Source organism: Doryrhamphus excisus, chromosome 20 (genome assembly GCF_030265055.1).
Source record: "Doryrhamphus excisus isolate RoL2022-K1 chromosome 20, RoL_Dexc_1.0, whole genome shotgun sequence".
Lineage (NCBI taxonomy): Eukaryota > Metazoa > Chordata > Actinopteri > Syngnathiformes > Syngnathidae > Doryrhamphus > Doryrhamphus excisus.
In genome coordinates this window covers 11,476,420-11,496,032 of record NC_080485.1, presented here as the reverse complement: position 1 = coordinate 11,496,032, position 19,613 = coordinate 11,476,420, and the positions used below count along the sequence as shown (strand labels likewise).

Below are 19,613 nucleotides of genomic sequence, written 5' to 3'. Positions count from 1 at the left end.
GCTATTGTCATTTGTCAAGTGTCAGTGACACATTGTATGTTCTGATAAATTTCTCTTATTTTGAACAAATGTCCTATTTTGAGTCAATACTGTATTTTGGGAAGTATAGCCAATCTGTACTTTTTTTTCCTAACCAAAGAAAAACGTCACTTTTATTTCTCTAGCTTGAATATTGGCTTTTTTTTTCTTTTTTTCTTTGCATCCTCTTCATCTTCCGAATAAGACAAAGCACAAGGTCATTCATCAGGACTCGGAGTGTCCCTGCAGTGAATTATTCATCACCGCTTTTCATCACGGTCCGTCCTATAAGTGAGGAGACTTTAAGTTGCGGCATGGCCTTAATGCCGTCAGCTCCAAGTCTTGCCGGTGCTCCACTTTATTAAAGAGCAGCCGTGGTTCTCGGCGTCAGCCAGGTTGACGAATGGGAGGTCGTGGCGTGGTTGGAATGATGGGAAAAGGGGTGCTGGATGTGTAAATGGAACCCCGTCATTTATCTCATTCGCTTTTTTATCAACGTGGACTTTTGAATGTTGAAGCATGAGATTGTATTTGGTACAGTTGAGGATGGAGTCTATTATGTAGTGGATCTCGCTGACTTTTATAGTATGTGCTGAAACTATTTTGTTGTTCATCACGGGATCAAAGTTGTCTTATTTTGGATGCGATGTGGATAATTTTGTGTACAAAGCGACTTCAGAAACACTAGAAATAAGTTGTAGGAGCTATTTAGTACCGTGTTCCTAGGTTTCTCATATTCATTCATTTTCTACCGCTTTTCCTCACGAGGGTCGCGGGACTGGTGGCCAGCCAATCACAGGGCACATATAGACAAACAACCATTCACACTCACATTCATACCTATGGACAATTTGGAGTCGCTAATTAACCTAGCATGTTTTTGGAATGTGGGAGGAAACCGGAGTACCCGGAGAAAACCCACGCATGCACGGGGAGAACATGCAAATTCCACACAGAGATGGCCGAGGGTGGAATTGAACTCGGGTCTCCTAGCTGTGAGGTCTGCACGCTAACCACTCGGTCGCCGTGCAACCCCAAAAATGTGGATTGAATGTCATTTTCTTATTTTATTTTATTTTATGTCATTTTCTTTTGTTTTAAAAAATTATTATTTATTTTTATAATTTATATTTATATAAATTTACATTTATTTATTATTATTTATTTTTAATTTTTTTTAATTTTTTTTTAAATTTTTTTTTATGACGCTGTCATGATCTCTTGATGGCAGAGGCAACTGGGCTCAATTTAATGACATCCAACGCAAGTGAAGATAATCCGGTTTTAATTTAACAATTGTTGTGGTTATGAAAGTTATGCACTGCATAATACCGAGAGAGCCGTCTTTCTCGTGAGGCCAAATGAGCTAACCAAAATATTACTACCAGCTCTCACTATGATGCAGTGCACTTTCACAACCACAATAATGACTAAATTCCACTTTTATTATCTTACTGTACACCATCTTGGATCTACTTAATAGTGCGTGTGTTCCTAATGAAGTGTCCACTAGATAGTTGCGGTCCATCTTATCTACTCGGGCAAACAAAGCACCAACGTGTACTACGAGTTAACATGTGTAAAAGAGTCATAAAAGAAAAGCCAAGCGGTGACATAATGTGGGTGGGGTTTTGTCCACGTCTTGCGAGTGTGTCTCTGCGTCATTGTGGGCAAATTGTTTTGATTAAACGCTCCTTCCTGTTACAACACACAGCAAGGCCAAGTCAGCACTAAAAGATGTTTAAATGTGAACTTCATTTATTTACACCTGATTGAATGATAAGAGAGTGATGTAGTATAGTATGTCACATTGCATTAAAATTGTGGATCTTCTGTTTGGATGAATCATTAATTAAAGCTTGAGTCTTTTTTTTTTTTTTTTCATTTTATAGTCTTGCCTCCAGTCCTGCTTTGGCTACCCCAAAAAACAGACTCTCGTAGTGGCTATTTGTCCTTCAAAAATAAACTTAAGCTATAATCAAAAGGCCACTGATGCACCATTGGTTGTGTTTTAACGCAGGCAAAAGGTGCCCAGGGTATCATCCAATGAAAAACTCACAAATAAACTACTAATTATTTATCATATTTTGTTGGGGTCAAACAAGTATTCCAAACAAAACAACAAAAAATAAATCAACAAATATTAGAAACCAGGCTGCACGGTGGTGGAGTGGTTAGTGCGCAGACCTCACAGCTAGGAGACCAGGGTTCAATTCCACCCTCGGCCATCTCTGTGTGGAGTTTGCATGTTCTCCCCGTGCATGCGTGGGTTTTCTCCGGGTACTCCGGTTTCCTCCCACATTCCAAAAACATGCTAGGTTAATTGGCGACTCCAAATTGTCCATAGGTATGAATGTGAGTGTGAATGGTTGTTTGTCTATATGTGCCCTGTGATTGGCTGGCCACCAGTCCAGAGTGTACCCCGCCCGAAGACGGCTGGGATAGGCTCCAGCACCCCCGCAAGAATGAATGAATCCACATTTTTGCCAAAATTATGGCTTTTAAAGGCTGTGGTTTTATTTTTTTTTATCATAAAAATGAACATTTTTCAGAGGTGTATTCTTTCTTGGTAGAAACATTGGTTTTAATAAATAGATTTTTCTTCAGTTATCTGGTTCTTACTCTTTTATTTCTAATATTGTACATTGTAATATATTTTTTTATTGTATTTTCTGACATTTCTAGCTAAAAACCTCTCACGCAGCACATAAAATGTACTTTGACTGCAAATTTGACCAGCGTATTTATCATTTTGGCCTTAATTTAGCATGCACTTATCTATCATGTTTGTTTTTGTTCCCTGCAGCTTCACCGAAACGCACTAAAATAGAATAACCACTAAATTAACTGGGTTATTTATATTGTGACTTGTGTTGCTGTTATTTTCCCACATTTCTGATGAATCGTCACTTTGTCTTTGAAGCATCTCCGCCATGTTTGTGTTGCAGCTGATGTTGCTGAGTCAGCCTCATGATTTCATCATCATGGGACGGGACCAGCGGTGGTGAACCATGACCGTGGGCGGCATCCATGCAGCTGCTCTGCCTCTTTCTGGCCGCATCCCAGCAGGGGAGCCCTCTGCCCCCGTCATGAAAGGAAGGAAGCTGGAATCCTGGACGTTTTAAAGGTCAGTAAAGGATCTTTCTTGCACCAAATGGTCATAAAAGGATCTATCTTGCACCAAATGGTCATAAAACACCTGCAGGAGGCTTGATGTTGTGGTTGTGGTGGTCCAGGTGTTGAGGTTTCAAGTCCATACGCTCGCTTGCTGGTTGGTTTGAGCGATGCACACTGAAGTCATGATGGATGTTGCAAGGCAATACACACAAACGTGGATTCATGTTTGATGGACATTTTAAAAATAACAAATGTGAACATCTGCTGCACAAAAAACACAGGGACGCTTTCTTTGATCCACCGCAGGAGAAAAGTCCATGATTGATTAATTTAATCATGTTTTTTTTTTGTTTGTTTTTTATGGGTCAGTAGTATTTCTTGTACAGTTACCTCTCTTCCATTTTATTGATTTAAAATTACATTATTTTCACAATGCACATATTTTCTGTAGATGGACAATTAAAAAAACAAAACAATAATGGTAACTTTTGATTTGTTGATATATTTAAATTCTTTTCAAAGGTGCATTCAGGAAAATGTTTCATAATTATTTCTGAATGTAGGCTGAATATAGGCTTTTTTGCTCACATTTAGAATTTAAAATCTTATTTTGAGCTGACACAAAAACAAACATGTTTTGTATTTGCTGAATGTTTGTGGGCGAGTTTAACAGCTAATATGCTAATATTAAAGAAAAATGGTAATACAAAAATATGCTTACTAACTGTATTGTTTTAAATATCGGCCCATAGTTCCAAAATCGATACCCTTCTATATAAAATTTGGAGTTATCGTTGTAGTTGCACATCTTACCACAAAGAGATTTCCCCTATTTATCATAGATAAAAACATATTTTTTCTGCGATTAAATGAGATTAATTGTGAGTTAACTATAACCAAATGTGATTATGATCAAATATTTTAATCGATTGACAGCCCTAATATACGTATATGTATCCTGATTTTTATGTACATATGCACCTTTGCGGATTACAAACATATTAAAACACTCATGTTAATTTCATTTTTACATTGCATTATAAAACATGTTCAAGTTTTGTTCGCACTCCCTCATTTTTATGCTCTGAGAGCATGAAAATAAATAAATATTGTGAATAATTAAATAAAGAATATAAAATAAGCTATATTAAAATGTATGTATATACATATGTATGTAAATAAATGGGAATATGGCAATGGGGACTGCATCCATAATGTTATGAAAAATAAAATATTGCTGAATTACAAGAATAAAGTTGTAATATTAATAGCAGCATGCCTTTAAGATGTTAAGACGTAATATTGAGTGATTATTCCCTTGTCATTACAACTTTATGGCTTTTTTTCCCCTCCTTTCTTTTCCTTTCTTGTGACCCAATACAGGACAATGCCGTAGTGATAAGTCATGGTTTTTTCCAGCTCTGTGCCAGCATGCTTAATCATATTGTGTGTGTGTGTGTGTGTGTGTATGCGAGGGTGTGCCTGTGTGTGTCAGTGTGTCAGAGGTGACGAGTTATATTTGTCCGCTCTGCTCATAAGCTCTGCCTGCTTCTCGTTTTGAGCAATTAGCAGAAGCGAGTGACTGCCTGAAGAAACGGATGACAAGACGATTTCTCCACTTATTAGGATGTGTGCTGTTGTTAAACACAACGAGTGAAGGAAAAGGACACAACTAGGTCATATAAGTCCATCTCGTATTGTATCGCTATAACTACCACTACCGGTACTATCTCTACTATTGAAAGTAAACTTGACTATACGCGGGTCTAAAGTGGAACACTCGAAAGAAATGCAGTCTGACATACAAAATCCCAAATTTAGTTGATGTTCTGATAAAACTAAATTATTCAGTTTGTTTGGGTTAAAATGTGAAATGTCACAAGCATGATTAGCTCTCTGACATTTTTATTTAGTTCCCTGTTGTTGCTGTTTTGGGTTGTTTTTTGTTTGTATTTTTAGCAATGGTGGTGGGAGGGGGGGATGCGCCTGCAGCAAATAGCCCCGGGGCCGCACTTTGGACACCACTGCTGTGTAGTAAAGATAAGATGTGACCTACAACTAAATATGTCAAACAGCGGATTGTTTGCTTACAAATTGACTTTTAGTCACATGCCAACGGAAACTAGCAAAGAGTGATGTCATGAAATTAAAACTTTCAACCTTTTTATTAATTAAAAGCAGTGATGTGGGGCACCGGTGATCGTTAACGCCACTAATAACCGCCCTTCTCGCAATGCAATAATGTAATTTAGAGTACAGCTGCAATGATTAATCCATTACCCAATTAATCAAGTGTTTTGGTAATTGATTCATCATTTTTTAAATATATATCCTCTGGTTTCAGCTTCTGAAATGTGAATATTTTAACATTTAAATGATATTTATCCTATTGCAGTCTGGAGTCATGCAGTCTGGGCATGAAATAACACCCCTATAGTCACATTTAAACTCGTATTACAGAGTCAGAGAAAATATGCCATTTAAGACAAATTAGATGTTATAAGATATTATAAGATGGATTTTTCTGTTCTTATTTTTGTGTTTTGAGGTAATTCAAAGCTGCAATGAAAGCCAAGTCTGATGTTTGTCTCTCCCGGAACATTACTGACACCTAGTGACCAGTGTAGAATAAAACAAAGCATTTCTGAATCCCTTATGCTTGTAATGAATTTATTTAGCTATTTTTGTGCTTACAAATGCTAAATTTAGGCAAAAAAAAGTAAAATATAAATATCAATATTCAACTAATTCTAGAATTTATTCAATGACAAAAAAAAACGAGTGAAGCCGCAAAATTCGAACCGCGCAGTGGCGAGCGATGACTGTACGCCAAAGGGGCCAAAGTAGTATAGGAAGTAGAAGGAAGCGGGTCAGGTTACTGTAACACTATGTGACCACTGTGAGTCACAGCTGAGAGGTAGATAAGAAGAGCTTTAACGCACACAGACACAACGGAATTGCGCCGTGCCTCACGTGTGCTTGCCACCTGCTCCATGCCTGTGCAAAAAAAAAAAAAAGTTGCTTTTTGTTTCTGTTCTGTTTCTCTCAAAAGCAACGCTATGTTGTCGATTTTTTTAGTGATCGTTGTGCATCCTAATGTAATGCAAAAATTGTACACATTCGCCAACCAATCAGGCAAAGTAGTATTACAAAGTAGTATTATAAACCAAATACTTAGAATTTGATGAGCACTTTCCAGTTCATAAACATATGCAATTAGTTTGTAGTGACACACACTTGCAAGCAGGGCAAAAGTCTTTTTCACTTCAGTGCTCTCCTTTTCATTTTTGTGTGTGTGTGTGTGTGTGTGTGCGTGCACGCTTCAAGGCATATGTGCAGCACCAACTAAGAATATGTCCGGACATGTCTCAAAACAACCTTACCACACACATGCAGTCTAACAGGGTGAAAGCGAGCTCATCCTCACTTTTTCTGTGACTGGACCATACCAAATATACTTGTTGATGGGTGGATAGCTTTGTTCAATAATGGAAAGAATTAAAACTGATACATACTGTCATTAAATTACTAAACTATCAATACAAGAGTAAAATGGACAACATTATATATGGTTGGGCGATATTTTCTATATTGATATAGTCTTCCAATGCTGTCACTGCAAGTAAAAGGAACATTCGTTTGGGGAAGTATTTACTCGACGGACCGCTCTCACTATAAAAACTAAACCGCCTCCTCCTGAACTAAACGGGTTGAAATGGCGATGGACACCGGCGAAGGTTAGTGGAACCTCGGAGCGTGAATAGAAACTAGCAGGGTTAGCTTAGTTTAGCATGCTAATGTTGTTGCATGTGACTCTGGCTGAAGTTCCAGGTGACGACGGGAAGTACTCCTTGTACAGACATTGTCAACATACTACTGGCCTTCAAAATAAAAGTGTTAAAAATTAAAAATATCTTATAATGCAGTTTGAAATTGCATGGGCGACTACATCTTCCTTAATCACAAGCTCAGGTGTTAGTTTGTTGAAGATTAAGTAGCAATGTGAGCACAGGCTGACATCCCATTAGAAAATTTTGCCAGATTGTTGCCAGTAAATAAATGTGTTGTACAATTTGACACTTGTATTTCATTGTATGGTGTAGGTTTTGTAGCTTTTTATACAAGACTGAGTTTAGATTTTATATATATTATGTAATTCTTGTGTATATGTATATATTATTTATATTATAGTATGTATTTTAAACACTGAATTTACATTTTATATCGTGATACATCCCAACAAATATTGTGGTATGCTAAGGTCCATATCCCCCATCCCTAACACTATATAATTGGATATGAATGAATACATTTCATATTAGTGTTAATATGGAGCAATGCAGTAACCATCTTAACTCGGCATACTTGTCAATATTCCCATTTTCCCTGGGAAATGCCACTATATTGCACTTCTTTCCCACTTTCCTCCCGTTCTTGTTTTGCTCCTATTTTTAACTTCCATGAAAAAAAAATCATTGATGTTGCTGTTTATCAATATCAAAACTTAATAAATGACAATTACTGCCCAGTTACACGGCATGAAAACATGCACACAAAGACTTTCTGTTCAGGGCAAGATAAGCTTGCCTGGATTCTACCACAGCAACTAACAAAATGTGATGTATATAATCATATCAAAACACAAGAAACCAAATAAAAATCAGTGATATTGTTTCATTACTGCTATGAATAAATCCACAGCAGCGTGACATAAGGCGCTATTCATAGTTTCAGACTTTCTTAGTTTCCTTTTTTGAGGTTGAAAGGTGTCAAAAGTATTTCCCCAACTGTAAAGTCCCCTTTCATATTTGCCTTTCAACAATCATGGGACATTTTGAATTCTTCATGACGGAATTTTATGTTATGGAATGTGTGGAAGAGATACCGTATACATCGCTCCTCGTTTATCACGGTTAATTGATTCCAGACCCGATCACGAAAAGTACATTTCCCTGAAGTTGGATTGAATTTTTTATTATTATTCATAGCTAGAGCATAGAAATATTATGCTTTGAAAATATATATATATTTTTATCATTATTAGAGCCCTGTAGACATGAAATAGCATCCCTATTGTCACTTTTACACTCCTATTCTTTGTTTACACCACATTGCTAATGCACAGGCTACAGTAGCACTACTTCTCTCCCCTAAAAAATTACCACTTCCACATAAAATGGGAGTGAGTGAGGAAGACGGCGGATGATTGCAATGTTAAGTGAAGGTACTAAGTCCATGTCAGCAGGGGGCAGTGTCTTACTTTTCAAACTTATTGGAGCAATCAAATAATGACTAACTCCTGACTTAATTTTTTTTACTACCTATTTGGAATAAAAAACTGATTTATTAAGCAAGATTATGATCTGCAGAGATTTATGCATCTGATAAATCCCATGTGACCCAGTTGTTTTATTTAATGAATAAATGGGACCTTGTGGGGGTGCCTCAAAGTGGGACCGCTGTTCTTTGAAACAGTCTTTGATTCACACAGAACGTTTAAAAAAAAAAAAAAAGTGAAATCTTCCAAAGAGAATGTGTCACGGCGGCCACGCCCGCTCGCTTTGAGACATCTCTTGTGGGAAGTGGCGCAGAGAAGCGAAGCGAGCGACGAGCAGATCAACCTCAATGACCACTAAAACTCACACATGGCGCGAATGTTTCACCACTCTCACGAAACGTTTCCAGTAAGACACTTTTGACGTTAAAGCTCATTTTTGACAGCTTGTAAAAACAACAACAAAAAATGGCCGCTCAGGCGACTATTAATTTTTGGGGCGTGTTTTTGATCCATATCAGCTACAGAAGCTGTTAAAGGGGAACTGCACTTTTTTGGAATTTTGTATCATTCACAATCTTTATGTGAAACATGAACACAGTGGAACCAAGTGGTTAGCAGTCAGGACATGAAGACCTGGGTTCGATTCTCCACTTGGGAATATTTGTGTGGAGTTTGCGTGTTCTCCCCGTGCATGTGTGAATTTTCTCTGGGTACTCCGGTTTCCTCCCACATTCCAAAAACATGCTAGGTTAATTGGCGACTCCAAATTGTCCATAGGTATGAATGTGAGTGTGAATGGTTGTTTGTCTATATGTGCCCTGTGATTGGCTGGCGAAGACGGCTGGGATAGGCTCCAGCATAGAAAATGAATGAATGGATGGATGGACACTTCCTGGTTGCTGTGGAGTGTATATCTATTACTCTGTATTCCTTGTGGCCGTTTTTCGGGCGTGTGGAGTTGTCATCACCTCACCTTTTTCCTGTAATGTAAAAAAAAGTATTTGGGAGGTTTAAAAAAAAATGTCAATAATTAATTCAATAAATTAATTAATAAATTTAATTAATAAATCATTTAATCCCACTATAAATAAAAACCAAGTAGATATTTTAGCCAGACTGAATAAATGGACGGGTTACTGTTAAAAGCGGAAAGTGACATCATGTGAATGAAAGGATCTCATCGTGAAGCGAGGGAACAAATGTATTTCACACACGGAGGACCCCCCCCCCCCCCCCCCCCCCCCACACACACACACACACACGGGGATAACATGCAAACTCCACACAGAGATGCCCGACGTAGATTCAAACTTCCATTGGACTGTGTGGCCCAAGTTATAACATGAGATTAAAGTCAAATTAGACCACCATAGTCCCTCCTTATTGGGATTTACACCATAAATATATTTATTTTATTTACACATTTACATTCCACAACCGTGAAAACATATCATTAGCAGTTGGATTCATTATGATATCATTATTACTTCAGTAGTTATTCACAAAAATGTAATTTTCCGCACTCTTCGGGCGAGAGGCCTCGTGGCCAGCCAATCACAGGGCACATATAGACAAACAACCATTCACACTCACATTCATACCTATGGACAATTTGGAGTCGCTAATTAACCTAGCATGTTTTTGGAATGTGGGAGAAAAACCCACGCATGCACGGGGAGAACATGCAAACTCCACACAGAGATGGCTGAGAGTGGAATTGAACTCGGGTCTCCTAGCTGTGTGGCCTGTGCACTAACCACTCATCTGCCATGCAGTCCTTCAAATATTCATTCATTTTCTACCCGCTTATCCTCACGTGGGTCGCGGAGGGTGCTGGAGCCTATCCCAGCTGTCTTGGGGCGAGAGGCGGGGTACACCCTGGACTGGTGGCCAGCCAATCACAGGGCACATATAGACAAACAACCATTCACACTCACATTCATACCTATGGACAATTTGGAGTCGCCAATTAACCTAGCATGTTTTTGGAATGTGGGAGGAAACCGGGGAGAACATGCAAACTCCACACAGAGATGTCCGAGGGTGGAATCGAACCCTGGTCTCCTAGCTGTGAGGTCTGCGCGCTAACCACTCGTCCACCGTGCAGCCCTTCTTCAAATATATATCTTATATAACATTTTAGTTTCTCACTTGGAATCTTTGACATACGGGTAGGGTTTTTCCTCCGAGGAACAAAGTGTGGAAAGTACCTGAATGTTTGATGATGGCTCACACTGCGGCCTGCATATTGTTGTTTTTATCAGCAAATCATCATTTTTCTTTTACAATTTAATTTTTATCAGCCGTGTGTGGACTGTGTGTGTGTGTGTGTGTGTGTGTGTGTGGAAATCACCAATCTTTCTCTCAAAATGTGACTCATGCAGGTTGATTATGAAAGTTCCATTATGCTCGTCTTCTCATTCTTCATTCACTTTTGCTTCTTTGACGTCTAAGACTTTGCTGTTTTGCTAAATGTCACGCAGCCTATTTTAGTTTCTGGCAGATAAATGGTGCGTCATGATTCATCCGTCCGTCCTCACAGCTGCGGCCATGTTGAGCAATCCGAGCCTAACAGGTGGCGAAGAGTCCTCAGGACAGGCGGGTCCATCACATGGTGTGTGTGTGTGTGATTCATAGCTAATTATACTTTTTATAGTGTAACATTATCGCTTACACTCCTTACTGTTATTTCATTTGCTGTGGTGGAGGGAGACGTGGTAAACAAAAGATTTTGGACGGAAGCAATGCAGCTTCCTTTTTTTTTACGAGCCAATCCAGCCTTATAAATAATTCTAAAGCTGTTACCAAGCGATCACTTCTTGCTTTAAAAGATGATGATGATGATGATGATGATGATGCATTTGCAGACGGAGGCTCAGTCAAACATGAGTTTTGCGTTTACAACATCCAACAACGTGATAAACCCCAACTTCCTTAATGTAACTTTGATGGTGGTTTGCATTTCTGGGAAGTCGGGCTATCCTAAAGGGCAACTTATTTTTATATGACTTTACTGGAACTTCATTTTTTTTTTGTGTGCCGTCTGTCTATTTTAGCATCCTCGTATCCAAATAAACCGCAGGTAGCGCTGGTTCCAAATCCGGATAAATGGTGAAGGGTTGTACATGAATTCATACAAAGAATTACGTGAATCATGACAAAGCTTGATGGGAAGAGAAGTGGCGTAGGTGCGGACTTGAAGGAAGAGGATGGAGGTCAGGAGACTGTCAGAGAGCGATGGTGATGAAGATTGAAATGGGGGTTGGGGGGTCATTTGCAATATCAGTCGGGCCAATTATCAGCAGTACAAATTGTCATGGCAGGATGGGAATGACGTGCAGCAGGTTAGGATGAGAGATGGGAATGTGACTACTTGTTAATGAGGAAGTTCCAGGCTCGGAGCAGCTCTAGATAGGATGAGTAATGGGGAGGCAGTAGTCCTGATGACATACCTGTAGAGGCATGGAAAGGTTTACTAGCTTTTTAACAAGACGGTCCAGTAATGTCGTAGAACGTGAAAAGGAGGGACAGTTTATTGTTGCCAAAGTTTAAGATGGCTGATGTTAAAAATATGTATATATACGTATATTTAATTTAGGGATGCTGATATTGGCATTTTTGCAGAAAATTCCAACTCTCAATAGCCGATACGTTAAGTAGGCTTATCTCCTGTGGTGGAATGAACACGTATGTGTCTTATATAGCATTTTTAAAAATATAATTTTTCGTGATCAGGGAAAAATCCGACAAATGTGTTTTTTTATTATTTTTTTTGTGCTAATTTATCGGACATCCCTAATTTTATTATATTAATTTAGTAATCTTTGTGTGCCTGATATAATTAATCATTACTTTCAAAAGTAGAACTTTTAGAACTTCAGTGAAGTTTGTGCATATCTATACTGCCAAGTTTTAACATTCATTCACTCATTTTCTACTGCTTTTCCTCACGAGGGTCGCGGGGGTTGCTGGAGCCTATCCCAGCTGTCTTCGAGCGAAAGGACCGGTCACAGTCGCCAATTAACCTAGCATGTTTTTGGAATGTGGGAGGAAACCGGAGTACCCGGAGAAAACCCACGCATGCAAACTCCACACAGAGATGCCAGAGAGTGGAATTGAACTCGGGGCTCCTAGCCGTGAAGCCCATGCGTTAACCACGCGTCCACTGTGCAGCCAGAATTTAACATTCATTCATTTTCTACTGCTTATCCTCACAAGGGTCGCGGGCATGCTGGAGCCTATCCCAGCTGCCTTCAGGTGAGAGGCGGGGTACACCCTGGACTGGTGGCCAGCCAATCACAGGGCACATATAGACAAACAACCATTCACACTCGCATTCATACCTATGGACAATTTGGAGTCGCCAATTAACCTAGCATGTTTTTGGAATGTGGGAGGAAACCGGAGTACCCGGAGAAAACCCACGCATGCACGGGGAGAACATGCAAACTCCTAGCTATGAGGCCTGCGTGCTAACCACTTGAATATATTACCATATATTTATTTAAAGTGTGAAGTCATAGTGCTTTGTTTTTAATGTACAAGAGACCAACATTTCTTTAAAAAGGCAACGTCCCGTGCATTAAAATGGCAATGCAACACAATGCAACGCAAGCAACAAAACAGGTGTCAATAACGAAGTAAAGCAGCAAAGGATGCCGCGGCTGCTTTTCAGCCCTTCCCTTTGGTCAGGTGTGTTGTCATCCAGAGACGCGTTGCCGCCGGGTGCTGCAGCTTCTGATACCTTTTTTTTTTTTTTTTTTGTTTTAGACCTTTTGATTGTGAAACCTGCACCGCGCCTTGTGTAACTCAGCCCGGAGTGAGTGGCCTTTGAAAGATGTTTGACGGAGATTAGATATGTTTGTGTTGTCGGCCTGCTGGCTGATGAGATGTTGCAGAATGACGAGCAGGAGTACGTGTCGGTGATGCTTTGCTCGAACTGGATTGTGTTTTGGACTGGTCAGGATTTGGAATTGGCAGTTTCTACATGGCAACAAATACAGTGCTCAATAAAATTGATGAAATTTGTCAATTTAAATCATTTTCCTCATAGTTGATCAAACAAATTTAATTCAAATACCCAATTTTTTTTATGTGAATACTCTAAAGCGCTGAAAAGAACTGCTAGCATGGTGTGTATTAACAATGTGACACATTAATTATGTTTGACCTTTACATTCTGTAAAAAAAAACACTTTAAAAAGTGTCTGAAATTGCAGTTTAATTATGTTTTTAAAGTGTTAAAATAACTTATAAAAACAAGTATTTGTCCTGTAATTTTATTTGAATAGATTCCTTTCAAAGACGTCATTTACCACAGATTTTATTTCTTTGGAAAGTACTTTAATAGTGCTTAATTATCTGTTAAATACTTTATTTTGAATGACCTGCCTCATTTGTGTTTTTTTTTTTTATGTGGTACAAATTAATGTTAATATTTGTTTGGCCTTGACCTCAATTCGTAGCTTGGCCTTGTTTGCTTGGTTGTAAGTGTGCGTGTGTGTGTGTGTGTGTGTGTCCACTTTGTGTGGGGTGTCGGAGCAGACTTGGTGCTCGGAGCTACATGTCTGCACAACTCTGACGGCTGATGCAACTCTGAGCCAAAGAGGTGCAACAATACAGCAGTGGCCACAATATTAGGGACACCTGCACACTCAGCCTCGTGGTATCTATTCAAAAACCTTAGCTTTAACAAAGGAAGTGATGAATTATGCTTCTTATTATGGGTGTAGTTTGCACACAATGTCACTCTGGAGATCATATATAGATATACAGCCTTTATACCGGCCGAAAAGCCGCATGTATTAATATACTATATACCATATAATATACTATATACCAGTACATGATGATTTGGTGCATTTCTTCCTCTAAGCAGTCAAATGGGATGCAGTTTCTCATTCAGTAGCATAACAAAGTGTCTCTAAACATTTGACTGGTACTATAAAGGGGGCATCAAAACAAGGCAGACTCTCCAAAAAGTAGCCATTAAAGTTCTCATGATATTTCTTTTTTTACATATGTTGGTATGGACATCATTCACCATCATGCAGGACTGAACACGGTGAGAATTTTTGTGAATATTTTGGCAAAAATTCTTATATTCTACCACAAGACTTTTCCTTAAATTTTATACCTTGAATTTCTTTTTAGGACGGTTTTATTTTATGATTTGGTTTGGTTTAGTTTAGTTTAATTTTTGTTTAGTTTAGTTTAATTTTTTTGTTTAATTTTTGTTTTATTTTTGTTTGTTTATTTAGCTTAGTTTAATTTTTGTTTAATTGAGTTTAAATTTTGTTTATTTTTGTTTAATTTTATTTAATTTTTGTTTGTTTTTGTGGTGTGGTGTTTTATTTTATTGTTATTTATGTATTTATTTATTTTATTTTTGCACACCGGAAAACGGGCCTGTGTTCAGTCATGTATGCAATTATGCAATACATACAAACATATGCCAATAAAGAAACGTCATGAAAATATTCAGTTGTAACTTCAGTGGCGACTCTACCTTTTGTTGATACACCCTGGATATATATATTTTTATAAAAATGGCTACTGTATGCACAAGTGCGCATACTACATGTATACATTGTGCAACATCAGTGCCAAACCTTTTTAAGCCGTTAAGGGGAAGTGAATTTTGCACGCATTGTCTAATTTTAGTTTTTGCCAGGCGAATGTTTCCTAGCATGCTCTCTGTCAGCACTTTTTACAACTATATATACAGTATGTGTGTGTTTTTAAAGGAATGGATGTGACCACGATTTGGTAGTCGGGGGTGGACGTGTGGCTCGCAGGAAAGCAGCCCTGAATTAAGGGAGATAGTGACTGGAGGTGTGACCACGGGATCTCATCTCCGACACTGGCATGTATACACGAGCGTGCATGCATGTGTGGGAGGGCGACGGCCAGATAACACGACTCCCATGTCAACACCTGGTTCCTGTAAGAGTTGTTCAAGCTCTCCTATTATAGTATTATATTATTATTATAGTATTTTTCATCAGTTTAATAGCTTGCTTTATTGAAATACAGCAGAACCTTGGTTAGTGTCATTTAGTCGTTCCAGAAGATCCAACTCCAGACAGCCAAAAATGGTAATGGTTTAATTTCATTTGAACATGCATCAGATTACAATTGAATGCATCACATAATCAGTTCGCAGTTCCACATGTCCGAAAGGAGTAGGAAGAAGCAAAGCTTATTAAATCCTACCCCTCCATCTGGTACTTTTACAATCAGTAACTGTTACATTTGTTCACTTCCTGCTTTCCTAATATAATTTTTCTTAAGAATAAATTATATTATTTTATAATTTTTATATATATTTTTAATTCAAATATTTCTATTTTTTTATATTTTTTTTAAATGTTCACTTCCTGCTTTCTTAATATAATTTTTGTAAGAATAAATTGTATTATTTTATAATTTTTATAACATTAATTCAATTTTTTTTCAAATTTAAAAAAAAAAATTTTTTTAATAATTTTTATAATTTTTTATTTTTTGTCAGATACCGAAATACAATGTGATATGACCATACAATGACATAATGTGTACCATAGTAAGTGTCAATATAGTGATATATATAGCACATCATGACTGGTTCAAGACTCTTCATCCTTGTATTTAGCAAACATCAACTGCTTGTATTGTTTCTTGAATTGGCTCATCGTTGTGCATTGTTTGATTTCCTTACTCGATCCATTCCATAGTTTGATTCCAAAATGTTCAACCTAAAAACGTGTTTATAGATTTACAGCTCTAGTATGACGAGCAGAAAACACTTGCATGTCAATAGAAATAAAGCATGAACGTTTAAGGTTGCTTCTTGTTGACAAACGCCATGTGGCAGCGAGCTAAACACAGACACCGCCTTCGTGTTTTGTCATGCCGTGTTGATCTCGCCTCCACATGGTGTCTTTCAGTTCCTGTCAATCATGTCTTCAAGTTTATAAATAACCTCAAATGTTAATTTATCCCTTTCATTCATGATTTATATGCCTTTAGTATTGTTTTATGCATGTAAAACTACAATTGTAAAACAATAAAAAAAATGTTTTGTGGTAATATTTTGGAGACTTAGCAAAAGAAATGACAGCGTCACATATTTAGATTTATTTATAAAGCCCTTGATCACAAAAGAGTCTCAAAGGGCTCAACCGCCGATCATCACAGACGAGCGACGGAGCTGACTTCCGGTTCCTGTTTCCATGTATTAGCAAGCTGCTAACAAGGAGGTTGTGTAATTAAAAATACATTCAGAGCACAGTTGGACTCGCAGTCCATTAACACAACCCAGGTTTTTCTGTATTTGACTTTTGTACCACAAAAGTAGGATATTTAGGACGTGGTGGTCCTCTGATGACCTTGGTTTCGTCTCTCTTTCTCCAAAGATGGAGCAAAGCATCATGGTGGACCGCCACCCTGACTCATGTGTGTGTGTTACTTAGACTGATGGACATGTGTTAATGAGCTGTGTGGATTGTGTGTCTGAAAGAAGAAGGGGTGTAATTATCTGAGCGTGTGTTTTCGCCAAGTTGTAGAAGGCACCGTACTTTGTGTTGTGCAAATGAACACACACACACACACAAATAGACATTTAGGAGACAAAGCTGGAACAAAAAGCCAAAAAAAGAATGTAAATATGTCATTATTTTACTTGACATATATTCCTTTCAAATTGTATGGGCTGGGCTCGAGTGGTTAGCATGCAGACCTCACAGCTAGGACACCCGAGTTCAATCCCACCCTCGGCCATCTCTGTGTGGAGTTTGCATGTTCTCCCCGTGCATGCGTGGGTTTTCTCCGGGTACTCCGGTTTCCTCCCACATTCCAAAAACATGCTAGGTTAATTAGCGACTCCAAATTGTCCATAGGTATGAATGTGAGTGTGAATGGTTGTTTGTCTATATGTGCCCTGTGATTGGCTGGCCACCAGTCCAGGGTGTACCCCACCTTTCGCCCGAAGACTGCGGAAAATTACATTTTTGTGAATAACTCCTGAAGTAATAATGATATCATAATGAATCCAACTGCTAATGATATGTTTTCACGGTCGAGGATTGTAAATATGTAGATAAAATAAATATATTTATGGTGTAAGTTATATAATTATATAAAATCATTATAATTATATAAATTTATATATATATATATATAATATAATTATATAATAAACACTATTTTTTCAGGTAAACACATTATTTTTTCAGGTAAATAAAATTGCATTGGTTTCTCTAAAAAAAACAAATTTATAAAAAATATTAAAAAAAATATATAAAAATGCATTTAAAAATTGTATAAAAAATCTAAAAATACAATATAAATACAATAAAATAAAAATCCACTGCCCACGAAACAGAGCTTTCCAATGATGAATGACATAAGCAGGGCTTTGGTGTACGGTTCAGTTTAAGATGCATGAATAGTAACAAAGATTAAATACAAAATATTAGTTTATTATTATTATTATGCTGGTACTCCTTCACCGATATCCCATCAATGAAGGTTTTTTTTGTTTTCCTCCAATATCCATAGAATCCTTAGTGAACACTCATCTGCAGGTTGCTGTGCTGTAAATTTAATGTGTGATGACTCTGCTTGATTTTTCCTATTGGGCTCTAAGCGACGTTATTGTCTGTACCGTCACATCAGACTTCGGTGACTTGAAATTATCTCCCGGCGCTACCGTTTCAGAGCATATGAGACACATCGGTTTGGCACTTTTTTTTTTTGGGCCATCCGTTCACTTTGAAATGTTTGGTTTTCTCTATCAACTTCTCTGACGTTTGAGCAAACCATGGTTCTCTCATTCACCTCTCAGCAAGTAAACAGAGTATTTCATTGGCTCATTTTCAGTGACATCACCGCGTTTGCTGTCACGTAAACTGTAATAACTGAAGTAATTATGCCCGCAAACTGCCACTGCGATCGGTCCCCGAGCATGATTATATGTTATTATATTTCCCCATTCACTTCAATTGGTCACGGGGACGTAAAGGGCCATCACTGCGTCCGTATCCGGATCGAGGTCTGCCATTTGGTGATGGCTGCTCTGTGTCAATTTTTTTTTTCTCTCTCCATTGTGTCGGCTATCGCTTTACTCTTTCCTTTCAATTTGCCAACGTTTCTTTGCTAGCATGTTTTCCGTCGACACCTTGTCTAACAACGCCAGTGGCGGTCATTGTTAACCCTTTCCCGCAGCTGATCCGGTACGGATAGATTTGTCGGGATTTCCGTATTTGTTTGGCAAAGTGTAACGAATGCCCTTCCTGAATAGGAATATACTCCATATGAGAATTGGAAAGAATTTTACACTGCTGGATCTTAAGGTTGGAAGTAGGAGTTTTCAAGTGTTCATGTCCAAACAACTGAAACAACGTTTTAGGTTGTTTATCAGCTGATCAAGAGTTTGAGACCATAGCTAAAAACAACCCCCGAATCCGCAGTCTGGAACTGATGCCCGTCCTGTTGAAAAAGCCACTTATTACCACACAGACCAGGGCCTTCAGTCATGAGGTATTTCCACAAAGCCAATAGCCATTTGACGCCCCTGCACAACCCGAGGCTCCATTGTTCCATTGAAGGGAAAAGCAACCCCAGATCATGATGTTGCCATGAAAAAACTCAGGTGGGATCTCCTTTTCGGGACCGTCAGGGTTACATTTTTGTCTCATCAGAGGAACCAGCCTCCATTTTTCATTGTCGCATGTTTGATGCTTTCATGTAAATTCCAGATGTGTGATTTTGTGGCGCTTATTATAATTATTTTTTTTCTTCTTAAAACCCTTTTCTCGCAGATGTCGTCTGATGTTTATTGGGCTGACTATCATCCCGTGTCTTGACGGACAGCCAATCGGATCCTCTAGCTGAGAATTTCAACTGGTCTTCAGATTTCCATCAGGTGATACTAATTTGAGATTAAACCCGATATAATGATGTTAGTCATTACTTAATATTATGTGTCATTGAAATATCTTTTTTGCATTTATTACTTAACATAAATGTCAAGTTGAATTGTAATTGTTTTCCATTGCAGTTGAGGTCATTGCTTCCTTTGGATGTAGTCACAGTGTAGCAGTCAGGGTTGTTATTTATCACATCTACAGTATGTGGTTAATTCACACCATGAGTGTCACTGCGATGTAGTAATGACACGCCGGCCCTTTAAATTTCTGATGTGTGATATGTAATTATG

At 38.2% G+C, this 19,613-nt stretch overlaps 1 long non-coding RNA gene across 1 annotated transcript in view; it reads left to right on the top strand.

Moving 5' to 3' along the window:
- The window catches only part of LOC131107756 (uncharacterized), a 67,698-nt gene that overhangs the window by 28,810 nt on the left and 19,275 nt on the right, over nucleotides 1-19,613 (top strand). Inside the window, exons 3-4 of the long non-coding RNA XR_009120327.1 lie at nucleotides 2,967-3,145; nucleotides 19,216-19,319. This is a non-coding gene — a long non-coding RNA (uncharacterized LOC131107756). The remainder of the gene's footprint in view (nucleotides 1-2,966; nucleotides 3,146-19,215; nucleotides 19,320-19,613) is intronic.